This window comes from Nicotiana tabacum, chromosome 16, assembly GCF_000715075.1.
Source record: "Nicotiana tabacum cultivar K326 chromosome 16, ASM71507v2, whole genome shotgun sequence".
NCBI lineage: Eukaryota > Viridiplantae > Streptophyta > Magnoliopsida > Solanales > Solanaceae > Nicotiana > Nicotiana tabacum.
In genome coordinates, this window is record NC_134095.1 from 103,857,051 (window position 1) to 103,871,591 (window position 14,541).

The following is a 14,541-nucleotide window of genomic DNA, read 5'->3' on the forward strand; positions in this document are numbered from 1 at the left end:
ATGTGAACGATTGAGAATCTTAGGCACATAGAGACTTTTCACAAAATTTGGCATAACAAACTTCATTTGAACTTGACTTGAAGTCTTAACATTTTTAGCACACATCCCATATTTTAAACACATCCTCAAATGATAAGATAACATGCTAAAAGCATTTGGAATATATATTGAACATATATCTTTCAACACAAGCGTATTCGAAATAGTCAATTCAATAATGATTAATCTAGGACTTACACCAATTACATGAACACCGTGGGATTCAATTCTAAGAAGAAGGGGTTTAGCCAATAGGCCTTAATTGAGCTTCTTTAAACTCTAAAATGTTCCGGAATTCTTAGCAACTTCAATCTATTTTAGAAATATAACAAATTGAACTAGAATTAGGAAGATGATCTTGCTTCTAGCTTATTTGAGCATTTTATCAATAACTAGGTGTGCATTAAGTTTTCAAGACCCTTTCTATGGAGGATTCCATCATCCCACAACCCATTATTTGCCATTTTTAGCTCACAATCTTCCTACACCCTTTGTTAACACATGCATGGAAAATAAACAACTCTCGTGCCCAAGAATTAACTTGCTAATTACCCATTTTTAGTTAAATTTCGGAATTAAGGGCTATGGTGTAGAATCTTACCTTTAGGATGAAGACCTAGTAAGTTTTACTTGATAATCTTCCAATGTTTGAGAAAGAATTGGTGGATGGATCTTAGGAACTCCCTTTCTCACTCAAACACTCCCTTTCTCTAAAAGTGCATGTTTTTTCTTTCTAAAATGATCCCCAAGGGTGTTATATTAGAATGAGTTCAGGTTCAAAAATTAGAAAAATAGGTGCCCCGACACATGTCTAAGGTCGCATGCTTCTCTATTTCGCAAAATGGCCTGCATAATGGCCCTCCAGAACTGGCTTTTTCTGCTTCACTCTGTGATTAGTCTGCGGTCCGCAGACCTATTTTGTGGCTGCATAATGCGCTGCAGAACATCCCTCCAACAAATATTTCATGCTAAATATGCGGTCGGTGTGCGGCCCGCGAAATCGTTGTGCGGCCTCATAATGGACTGCGAATTGATCCAAAATTTTTTCTTTGTAACTGGGCCTATCCACCTATCAGAAAACCCCAGGAACACATCCTCACAACATATTCATGATCTGATGATGTAACATAACACAAAACACTAACTGTGGCCTCATAAGCAACATATAATCCAAAAGGTACACATTTACATCAACTGAACAAGTGATACGAAATTCATAGGCAATAATTTCATAAAAAGGATTACACAACTATTCAAACAAGTAAGGATACTTATTCTTCATCTCTTTCTCGGCCTCCCAAGTAGCCTCTTCAACTTGTTGGTTTCACTATAGCACTTTCACGAAAGCAATTTCTTTATTCCTCAACTTTCGGACTTGCCTATCAAGAATACAACTGGAATTTCTTCATATGACAGTTCTTCATTAGCTTCAATAATCTCAACTAGCACGATAAGCTACGGATCTCCGACTACTTTCTTCAATATAGACACATGAAATACCTGGTGCACTAATGACATCTCAGGTGGTAGCTCAAGCTTGTATGCCACCTGACCAATCCTTTGAATGATTCTGTACATTCCGATATACCTCATACTCAATTTTCCTTTCTTTCCAAACCGCATTATACCCTTCATGGGGGAGACTTTAATGAATACCCAATCATCTTCTTTGAACTCCAAATCCCTACGACAAACATCCAAGCAGGACTTCTGACAACTCTGAGCAGTTTTCAACTACTCCTTAATGATCTTAACCTTTTCCATAGCCTGATGCATGAGGTCTGGTCCTATCAATCCAGCTTTCTTAATCTCGAACCACCCAATGAGAGATATACATCCCTTATCATATAATACCTCGAATGGTGCCATCTGAATACTAGCATGATAATTGTTCTTGTAGGTGAATTCTATGAGTGGAAAATGATTATCCCAGTTACCGTTGAAGTTAAGAACATAAGCACGCAATATATCCTCAAGCGTCTGAATGGTCCCCTCTGCTTGCCCATCGGTATGTGGATGGAAAGCTATACTAAGATTCACCTGGGTACCCAACCCTTGCTGAAATTTCTTCCAAAAGTTAGTTGTGAACTTTTCTCCCCGATACATAATGATAGAAACTGGAGTTTTGTGCAACCTGACTATTTCCTTGATATACAACTAAGCATGTTATTCCCCTGTGTCGGTAGATTTAACCAGCAAGAAGTGTGATGATTCGTGAGTCGATCCACAATTACCCAAATTGAGTCAAACTTGCACGGAGTTCATGGTAATCCCACTTCAAAGTCCATGTTAATCATTTCCCACTTCCACATTGAAATTTCTATGTTCTGTGCCAACCCACAGGGCCTTTGTTGCTCGGCCTTCACTTGCTGACAATTTGGTCATTTTGCCACAAAGTCCGCTACATACCTCTTCATGTCATTCCACCAGTAGACTTCCTTGAGATCATGATACATCTTCATAGAACCCGGATGCACGAAATACATAGAACTGTGAGCTTCAGCCATGTTTTTTTTTTCGAAGACCATCTACATTTGGAACACATAGTCTCCCTTGGTAGTGTAGTGTACCATCATCCATGCCAAAAAAACGTTGTGGTCTTATATTTATGAATCCCCTCCTTCAACTGCACCAACAATGAATCATTGCATAGCTTCTCTTGACCTCCACCACAAGCAATGATTCAGCCCTATTTTGCACAATCACCCCACCTTCACTAGAGTATGCAAGATGAACTCCCAATATAGCCAAACAATGAACCTCCCTGGTCAACGACCTTTGATATGTCTCCAAGTGAGCCAAACTATCCATATATTTTTGGCTAAGAGCATCCGCCACAACATTGGCTTTTCTTGGGTGATAGAATATCGATGCCGTAATCTTTGAGTAACTCTTGCCATCTTCTCTCCCTCAAATTCAATTTCTTCTATTTTAAAATATATTGAAGGCTCTTGTGGTCCGTGAATACATCCACATGGACTCCATACAAATAATGACGTTAAATCTTCAATGCAAAAACTACCCGCGCATGTTCTAAATCTTGTGTTAGATAGTTCTTTTCATGATTCTTGACTTTCCTGGAAGCATAAGCTATAACCTTGGCATGTTGCATTAATACATACCAAAGCCCGATCCTTGAAGCATCGCAATATGCCACATGTACCCTCTGGCAGGGTCAACATGGGTGCCATAGTAATTCTTGATTTCAACTCCTAGAAGCCCTTTCACAAGTATCAGATAATTGGAACTTAACCGCTTTATGTGCAAATTTAGTCAACGGAGAGGGAAGAGTAGAGAACTCCTCCACAAACTTCCTATAATACCATGGTAAGACCAAGAAATTGTGAATCTCTACTGGAGTTGTCGGTCTAGGACAATTCTTCAATGCTGCAATCTTTTGAGGATCAACCCTAATTCCTTCTCTAGAGATGACATGACCCAAGAATGTAATAGATTCAAGCCAAAATTCACATTTTGAAAACTTCGCATACAATTGGTGCCGATGAAGAGTCTGCAGAACTGCCCTGAGATGATCGCCATGGTCCTCTCGACTTCATGAATACACAAGAATATCGTCAATGAACATTATCATAGATATGTCAAGAAAAAGCTTGAAGACTCGATTCATAAGATCCATGAAAGCCACCGGGGCATTTGTTAGCCTAAAAGACATTACCAAAAATTCAAAGTGACCATACCAGGTCCTAAAAGTTGTTTTTGGAAATATCCTGCTCCCTGATCTTCAATTGGTGATACCCGGACTGCAAATCAATTTTTGAGAAGTACCTAGAACCCTGTAATTGATCAAACAAATCATTTATCCTTAGTAGTGGGTTCTTATTTTTTATTGTAATTTTGTTGATCTGCTAGTAGTCAATACATTTCCGTAGCGACCCATCTTTCTTTCTTACAAAGAGAATCAGTGCGCCCCAAGGTGACACACTCGGTCGGATCAAGCCCTTCTCTAACAAATCCTTCAATTGTTCCTTTCGCTCCTCCAATTCTGTCGATGCCATTCTGTAAAGGTGGAATAGTTTTAGTCTACGTATCTGGCATCACATCACTTCCAAAATCAATCTCCCTGTCTGGAGGGATCCCAGGGAACTCATCCGAAAATTCATTCACAACAGGCGCAGACTCAAGTGTAGGTGTCTCAACATCGGTGTCCGTGACCTGGACCAAATGATAGATACACTCCTTGTTATCATCTTTGTGGCCTTAAGGTAAGGAATAAACCTACCTTTGGCCACCACATTAGCCCCCTTCCATTTAACAAATGGCTCATTTAAAAATTCAAACCTCATAGTTCTAGTTCGACAATCAAGCTTGGTAAAACATGAATAAAGACAATCCATCCCCATTATTACATCAAAATCAACCATCCCCAATTAATGAGATCGACTATGATATCCCAATAACGTGCCGTGACAACACAATCTGTATAAACCTGCGCGGCCATAATAGACTCACCAACTAGAGTATATACAGAGGGCGGCTCATCATGTTGTTCCGGTTCTATCCCAAATTCCATAGCAACATAAGGAGTGACATAGAAAAGTGGAGCTGGGATCAATAAGAGCATATACATCATGATATTGGAAAGTCAATATACCCATGACAACATCTGGAGAAGCCTCAAAACTCTGGTGACCCCTCATGTCATTATAACTGAACTTTTAGTGACCACATTTTTGTTTGTCGTTAAAGTTGATTTTTAGTTCGATATAAACAAGGGGATAAGATCTGGTACTTAAAAAGCATAATATCTGGTCGTTAAACTACACAAATTAATAATAAAAAAAAGGGCACTAAGATTTCCCTCTTATTGTTTTCAACCCTCTATGCGCCCACCCACACCCCTAAACCCCCAACCGCTAAATAAAAGAAAAATACCCTCACGTTCTCTCTATTGTAGTTTTCCCTAATTCACCACCTCCTCCCCCCCCCCGATGAAAGATAAAAAATCTCGTATTCTGCAGTGATCACAAAACTTATGGTTATAGAGCTTAGAGCACTTGACGAAAAATCATAGATGGATTGGACTCTCCTGTAGCTGATCTGTCGCTTTTGTTAAAGTGCTCTTAGGGTTTCTCCTTCTCATCAAGGTAAGTTTCTGTTAATATCTAAACTTTTAATTATAATTGTTGTAGAATTGGGTATTATTTTACTTCTCGGATTATCTCTATTTGTGATAGTATTATTGTTCCAATTATGTCTCTTTGTGATAGTATTTATCAAGTATATTGGTGTTCTACTTAGAATTACCTATTTTTCAATTATATAATTACTTTCACTGATCAGTTTGCAGGAGTAAATCCTTTGATTTGTTGTTTGTCTTTTTTTATATTAAAACTTTTATTACTTTAAACTTATTAGGTTTTCCGAAGATGTTCTTGCTGGTAGTCTCACTATAAATTCACTGTATTTATCTCGAGAAAGGAAAAAATTATTTTAGAATTTGGGAGTAATATTCTTCGTTAACCGTATGAGTATTTATGTAATAGTGTGCTTAATATTGTCAATAAAAAAGTAATAGGATCTTAGAAATATGAGAAAAATCATACTTTGATACAACTCTGATGACTCGAAATGGTGTTGGAAAGAGATAAAAATAATGTGGTATTAGTATAATACACTGTTGACACTCGATAGTATTTTGTATTCTCACAAAATTTTGTAAGTGTACAAGTTTATAATTCAAGGAACTTCTGTTAGCAAAACTTAATGTAATGTAGTGTTGAAATTGGACATAATAATTTCATTAAGTGCTCATTCTAATAATTGTGCTTTTATTTTTTGCTTCACCATAAAACAGTTTGTATACGATTAATTGTGTATATATTCTTTACAGATATGTTATGTTAATGACCAATATAAAGGCATAGAGCTGATGAAGAAAGATATGAGCATATGTTTATCTTTGATATTGCACTAAACAAAAAGGATATGGCTCGTTCCTCTAGACCTGTTTAAGAAGTGAAAATCTTCTTGTTTAATGTGCTTTGTGAGTTTTGCATCAACAACTGCATCCAGTTTTGATTATAAAACTCTTGAAGGAAATGATGTTCTATTATATTCAGACTTGGTAGCCTGCTATTATGTTGATAGTGAAAAGAATGATTTCCATCCCGGTTCCTATCCAAGGTACATTCCTTTTGTATTATTCTGGAATATTATACATATAACTGAAGATGTCTGGCATGTATAGGTGAGATAAGATTTTATGGCTAATGCGTTTTTTCCTTTAATAGCTTATCTTCTCTTGTTCTCCATCCATCTTCTGATTCATCCTTTATTCATCTTCCTCTGTATCATTTACATATTTTCTGGAAGGGGAAGTAATGATATTTGAATCTCGGAACATGTACAGTGATACTAGTAGTTGTTAAGAAACAATAATTGAGTCCCGGCTTGATCAGATGAGTACTCAAAACAGTATCTTTTATATGTTCATATGCTTTGGACTCTATTAATGACGGAGGATCAGTACTTATTCCCATTGGACGGTCTGGAGTCATGTTGAAGCTATTGGAACATGTATCACTTTCGCTAGAATCTTCAAATTTGAAGGTATGGTGTAAAAATTGCACATGTATTCAACACGTTACCTGGATATAATCATCTGAAATGAAAAAACTCTTAAAGAAAGGAAACTTGCTTTAGTATATAATAATAAAATATTTTATAAGAATATTAAATCATGAGGGTGTTATATATAGTGTTAAAAATTTATTTAATTTGGAGTTTACTTTTTGTGTTGTATTGTGATTCATCTTATAGCAATCTCTGTATTATGATCCTGGGTAAGTAAATATCCCGTGGAAAGATTTTCAGCATGTTTATTCTTTCTGATGACTGTTCATTATTGGCTACACAATAGGCTATTCAGGAAATTATTTGCTACTCCAGTAATTCTTTTTGAATGTTCTTGTTTTCAAAATATACAAACTTCAGTTGTTTTTCTATTTTGACTTTGGGGGTGTGTTGAAGAGAATCATTAAGAATAATATAGAATATTCTTAATAATTATGTTAGTCAAGTGTATACTATCTTAATCATTGTTTCATAATTAAGAATCTCAAGTGTTAGGAAACAATCAAAGAAAGAATCTCAAGTTTTAGGAAACAATCGATGAAAGAATCTCAAGAGTTAGGAAACTTGCCTTTATTTCATGTAGCTCAAAACTCCTATATAATGAGTACATATTGTTAGCCAAATACTTCAAAATTCAAAAAAAATAGTTTTCTCTTCTCTTCTCTTTATCTTAATAATTTATTAGAATTTGAGTCTTCATTTACTCGGAAAATTGAAGGATTTTTGGGAATTTACTGAAACATGAGTATACTTCTTTTTCGATCGATATGAAACTTGAGTACACTTTCAATGATGAGAGGTCAATAGCATTTCCCCTCATCCCTTCTAATGTTGTTTGTTGGCATTGCTGTTAGAGATATAGATTCATAGTTATACTAATTTTAATCCTGATGGTAGGAAGGAATGAATATCGAGAGATTCTTCTTTCCAAGATATTATACACAATCGTGTATTGGAACTACCAATTTTCACTACTTTTGTAACTATTCTACATCTTCTTGATGCCATCAATGAAACCAATTACTTCATAAATAAATAAAAATATATTATACACAATCGTGGACTATTGCCTTCTGTTATTAAAGTTATATTTTGAGTCCATCTGATCAATACACATGGACAAGAATCTTCCAATTCTCAAGTTTGCTCCCTTTCATATCTAATTTTAGTACACTTAGTTGCGGATACCTAAATTTGCTTTAGCTGAAATATGTTTTTATGTACATAATAGGTTCCAATATATTTTGTTTCTTCTGCAGCATATTGGCATTTTTCAGTATCATACCTGAATGGTTGTCCAGTCAACGTCAAGAAAGAGTACTACATTAACTGATCATCACTATGAATCTTGTGGATTTAATCCTTTTGCTGTTAAAACAGAAAATTGAGATAGTAGATATAATCCGTTTCTTCTTGTTTTATGTGTGGATCCACAGCTCTATTCTGGGCAACCTCTATTCACTAGTATTCAGCTGTCAAAGAAGAAAAAGTTCTTGGTATCTCCTGCAATTCATTCATCGGAATTCCTATAAGATATATTCTGTCTCCTCATGTCAAAAAAATGAGCATAGTAACCTGCTTAATAACCTTACATTATACACTATTTTGGCTTTGTTACACCTTTTCTATCCTTTTATATCTTTTGACTTCACTGTTATCTTGATAGTCATGCTTTTGTTTTCTGCTTTCACCATTAAACAGTTTGCATACGATTAATAATGTATATATTATTTATAAATATGTTATGTTAGTGAGTACCTTTGCTATTGTAGTATATAGTAGAGAAAATATCTTTAGGGATGAGGTTTTATTTTGAACAGATGTTTTTGGGACAACCACTTTGCAATGTTTGGTTGTAATTGTATTGTGAAGTTGTCTTATGAAATAAAATATCTCTGAAGACGTTCTTCTTGATTCTATTATTTCGAGGCATTAAAGAGATTGGATGAGTAAGATACAATAGAAATTGGGGGGGGGGGGGTATCTTTTGTTGCTACAAATTTTCTTTTATCTATTAAGAAAAGAAAAACCTACTTTGCCTAAAGTATTTCCTGTTTCAGTTCAATCCCATTGCAACCACCAACTACAAATTGTTATCTCTGATTTTTCCTTTCTGCTATTTTATTCTCATATTTATTTCTTTATATTTTTTATTTTTACATCTGAAAATCTGTTTGTTTTTCAGTTTTAAGCTTTTTGAGTTAGAGAGAAGAAAATTTAGCAAATTACTGCTTACTTATTGGTTCTATTTGATGAAAAACATTCTGCCATGTGTTAATACTTTATAGAAAATTTATCTGGTTATCCACCAGTCTAAAATAGAAGTAAGAGTGGAGTTAATAGAAGTCTAATGTTTTTATGGAAAGATGAGGGAGATAAGGTGATGCCAAAACCAGTTATGGCCTAAGGGTGTTACTTTATAATAGAAGAATAGAAAATAAAAAGAAATGCTAAGCTATGTATTTTTATAACTGGTTATTGGTTATTGTTGAAATTGGAGAAAACTCTATATCTTTCATGATCTCTTTTCTTCCTTCAAATTGTGTTCTTTAAGTAATGGTCAGAACTTCTAGTTTCGAGATGCTTTCTAGGAATCTTTTGTTGTCATCGGAATGCAAGATCCTTAGTATTGAAAGTTATCGAAACTGAGATTGCATTTATTTGTGAGTAAACTAGGCAACTCATGGGTAGAGAATTTGTATCTTTTATAAACTCAAGTGGAATGAAATTGCCTGTACTTCTGACCTTTTCTGGAACTAATTTTTATTTTAATTAAACTATTAGTTAACTCTATATATGTTCTTTTACACCAGCTTTACATAGGCATCAGTAAGCATTAAAGCAAGTCCTTAATTTGAATTGTAGGATCTATGACGGAGTTCTTGTCAGCTAATCATTTGTTATTGATTCTGCAGATATAGAGTCATGAATGATGGAAAATTTTCACCTACTAAGTAGACAATGTAGAAGTTGGTTGCTAGTATCGCACTATCAAGAAGATTGTTCAACTATAATACAATTTAATTCTCTTCTTATGAGTTGCAAAAAACTTGTCGTGCAATTCAAATGGATGTATTTTTGTAATGTGATGTTTTAGTTCTTTGTAATTAACAATGATATTTTATATGAGTATTAGCAATTTTTTGTGTATCTAAATTTGAAATTATGATTACCATTTGGTAACATCAGGGAAAAAATATAAATATTATCTAATTATATTTATTAAAATCTAAGATTTGGTGAAGGAAACTTTGGTCATTGAAGTATTGTTATTGAAAGAAGCATACAATTAGTGAAAGGAATTTCGGTTGCTAAAAGCATTTTATAACGACTGAAAATGATAATTATCAAAGGGAAATTTGGTCGTTAAAAGAAGGTATAACGAGCGGATTTCTTGTTGTCGATAAAGGATCATTAACGATCGGACTAGAATCCGGTCGTTTACTTTTAACGTCGGAGCCTTTAACGACCGGTGACGACCGAAATTTGTTTGGTCGTAATTGACTAATAACGACCGAATTTAGTCTTTTAACGACTGAATCTCCCTTTGTTAAAGACCTTTTTTCTTGTAGTGACATGTGACAACATCTGGAGAAGCCTCTACACTCTAGCAACCACTCATGGCATAGAAATAGCTAGTTCCTCCCGAACTCTGTGCACCACCCCTAGCTGTACCACGTCTTGCGGGTGCTGGAATGCCTCGAGCTGGAGAGGGTGTTGAGGATGTAGCAGCTACAAAACTTGATAGTTGTGTTGTGCCCCTGCTCGCATCCTAGCGGGACGAACGACATTTTCTCTAAATATGAACTCTCAATCCGCACATGTAGCATATGGGTAGGTCTATGTTACAGATCCCCAAGTGCATCTTCCCACATCTGGGGCATCGGGGCCTCCGCTATTGCTAGAATCTCCCTCCTGACCGGCCTTGCTGGTGGGGTACCTAGTTGCCCTGACTGGGCCTAAAATGACTCCACTGTTGCTAACTAGGCCCTAATGGCGGTGCACTAACTGAAGACTAAGCAAAAGACTAGGATGTCCTTTATGACCCTCCCCTGAATGATGACCTACCACCACCATATGAATCTCCAAGGTTGTCCGTGGACTGGGCCTTACTGCTACCCTCTCGCTCCATTTTGTTCTTCAACTTACGATTTTCTATAGCTTGAGAAAATGCTATCATTTTCCCATAGTTCATATCTGAATTCAAGGAAGCTGCAGCGGCCTCATTGATAACCAAAGGGTTATGGCCCTGCACAAACCGGCAGACTCTAGCCTCCATAGTGGGCAACATGTTAATAGCATACTTGGACAGGCGCGTGAACTCCATGTGGTACTACCACACACTCTCGCTAACTTGCTTTAGGTTCTCAAACTCAGCGCCAGGGGCTGCTTTTGTCTCGGCAAGCAAGAAATGATCCATGAAGGCATCAGCAAACTCACTCCACCTCGCTGGAGGGATCTTCTCCTCACGGGTGTCCTCTCACAGCTCATTCTAAGAATAGGCCATCCCTTTCAACCGGCAGGCGCCCAACTTCACTCCCTCTGTCTTAGTAGCACGCATAACTCGTAGAGTCTTGTGCATCTTATCAATGAAATCCTGGGGGTATTCTTTGGGATTAGTACCCGTGAACATTGGAGGATCTAAATGAAGGAACTTGTCTACCCTAGAACTAGTAGAATCCCCTTGCTAGCTCGATGAAGTAGGTGCAACATTTGATCTCTGGGTCTGGAAAGCCACTATCTGAGCTAACATCTGTATGGCTCCCCTAAGATCCTCATTAGAAACACCGGGACCAGAAGTTCGGGCTGGAGGTGGGACCGAAATATCAATTGGATGGATTGTTGCACCCTTAGTGGATGTAGGAATTGGTGTTGTCTAGTCAGGTGTAGTGGAATCAGGTAGTTTGGTAGTCGGGGCAATATCCTCACCCCTAGGGTACTCACCCCTATCATCTAGTAAAGAATCAACTACCACTCCTTGGGCAGTTCTTACTTTCTTCCTAGGTGCCATGTACAGAAAATTAGAGCAATACACGAGTCAGATGAGGAACAGTCTCATATTCAGCTCTATCGCACGATATTGAACATCAAAGAAGGGTATTATTCCTAAATGTCCATGTATCCCCCTAATTATAGATTTTGTTGACAACACACCGATAACAAGGGATCTACTAGACACGGCTCTGAGACATCCTAGGACACTCTAAAACCTTAGGCTCTGATACCAAGTTTGTCACGCCCCAAACTCGGGAAGCGCGACTGACGCTCAACTGAGTGAACCTGGTCAAGCAAGCCTGTTAGATACTTTCTAACCAACTCACTCATGATCAAGAGAAGACATATTTTCATTAATTAGACAGTAGGGGGATCATGTATACAATACAAAATCATCACATTAGTTACTTCACTTTTAATGTCTCAAAATACATGCACTTTTAATAGTCTGAAGTGGAACAAGTGATTCACACATAACATGAATTGTTTGACTTTCCCCAACACCGACATACAACCCACACTATGTCTATGTAGCCTCCAATAATTACAAAGAGTACAATAGTAGTACCGGCAATAAGGTTATGTTATTCCTCAAAATTTGAAAATATGATAAATAAAAGATGTATAACCCCGGAATGAAGTCGGGCTCACCGAGTCTGCTAGGAGGAAGGTGTATTGCTACCACTGATCAATGTTGTCTACTGTGGAACCACCTGCATCCATTAAAGATACAGCGCCCCCGGCAAAAAGGACATTAGTAATGTCGAATAGTACTAGTACATATAACTAAACACCATCTTAATAGAATGAATAGTAATACACGGGAGAATCATGAAATCAATAGAAGCCTCAAACTATACCAAAACATCAAGTTAAGAACCACATACGTTTTCAAGTAAATTTTAATGTTTTTAGGTTTGGAGATCTTTAGTACTGATATACCATCAGTCACAATACCACCGTACTTTTACACGGATTTTGATCACGGCCCGATCGGCTAGGCTGCCTCATTTGAGACATCAACCACAATCACAATTTCAATTACAAATTTCCAGCACAATCACCATCATGTGTGCGGCATGGCGTCCGATCACGGCCCGATCAGCTAGGCCATCTCACCCGGGACATTACCCTTTTCTATCAATCATCTCACTTCATTTATCTTTCATTTTTTTTAATTTTATTGGCACTAGTGGCCACAATTGTAAAGTCATTCTTGGAACTTGGCTGTATTTCATAATACAAGTTCCTTTATCCACATTCAAACATCATTATCATCCAACAACAATAAGGTGTTCCATTCAAGACTTTAAATACACATGTGAGACATTGAAAACCTTAGGCACATAGAGACGTTTCACACAATTTGGCATAACAACCTTCATTCGAACTTGACTTGAAGTCTTAACATTTTTAACACACATACCATACTTTGAACGCATCCTCAAATGATAAGATAACATGATAAAGGTATTTTGAATACATATTGAACATATATCTTTCAACACAAGCATATTCAAAATAGCCAATTCTATAATTATCAATTTGGGACTTACACCAATTACATAAACACTGTGGGCTTCAGTTCTAAGAAGAAGTGGTTTAGCCAACATACCTTAATTGAGCTTCCTTAAACTCTAAAATATTCTAGAATTCTTAGCAACTTCAATTTATTTTAAAAATATAACAAATTAAACTAAAATTAGGAAAATGATCATGATTCTATCTCATTTGAGCATTTTATCAATCACTAGGTGTGCATTAAGGCTTCAAGACCCTTTCTATAGAGGATTCCATCATCCCACAAACCCATTCTTTACCATTTTTAGCTCATAATCTTCATACACCCTTTGTTAACATATGCATGCAAAATAAGCAACTCCCATGCCTAGGAATTAACTTGTCAATTACCTATTTTTAGTTAAATTTTGGAATTAAGGGCTAGGGTGTAGAATCTTACCTTTAGGATGAAGACCTAGTGAGTTTTACTTGATAATCTTCCAATGTTTGAGCAAGAATTGGTAGATGGAGCTTAGGAACCCCTTTTCTCACTCTATGTCACTCCCTCTCTCTAAAAGTGTATGTTTTATCTTTCTAAAATGATCCCCAAGGGTGTTATATTAGAATGGGGTCTGATTCAAAAATTAAAAAAATAGGTGCCCTGATACAAGTCTGAGGTTGCATGCTTCTGCGGTCCGCAAAATGGGCCGCATAATGGCCCTCTGGAACTGGCTTTTTCTACTTCACACTACGACCAGTCTGCGGTACACTGACATGTTCTGTGGTCATATAATGCACCGTAGACCTCCTTCTGACAAATTTTCCATGCTAAATTTGTGACTGATGTGTCGCCCGCAAAATCATTGTTCGGTCACATAATGGACCTCAAAGTGGTCCAAACTTTTTTCTCATGTTTCTGCTTCACTCTGCGGCCCGTAGAGTGATTCTACGACCGCATAGTGGGCCACAGAAGTTCCTTGTTCTTCCAACATTTTCCTTTAACTCCTCAGCTCATTGTTCAACCCAAGAAGTCCGTAGTGCGGCAAGCTTGCGAGCCGCAAAGAATCTCTATTATCTTTAACACATAAGTCGATCTGGGTACCACGAAATCCAAGATTTTTAGGTAAACATTTATGGGGCCTTACAATAAGTTTGATCAGGGATTGACTTTTATGTTGTCAGATTTAGATTTTAGTTTCGAAAGTTGGAATAGGTTTGATTTGTCATTTGGGACTAGTGTACAAAATTTGGATTCATTCCAAATGGGTTAGGCTTGAATAAGATGCTTGTTTCGTAGTTTTAATATTCTTGCACTTAAGAATAGTTTTATTTGCTCTATGGCATTTGATTCATTGTTGTGGGGTTATTGTATGTGTTTGTAGGATTTGAATTGGTCCAGGTAGTATTTATGGA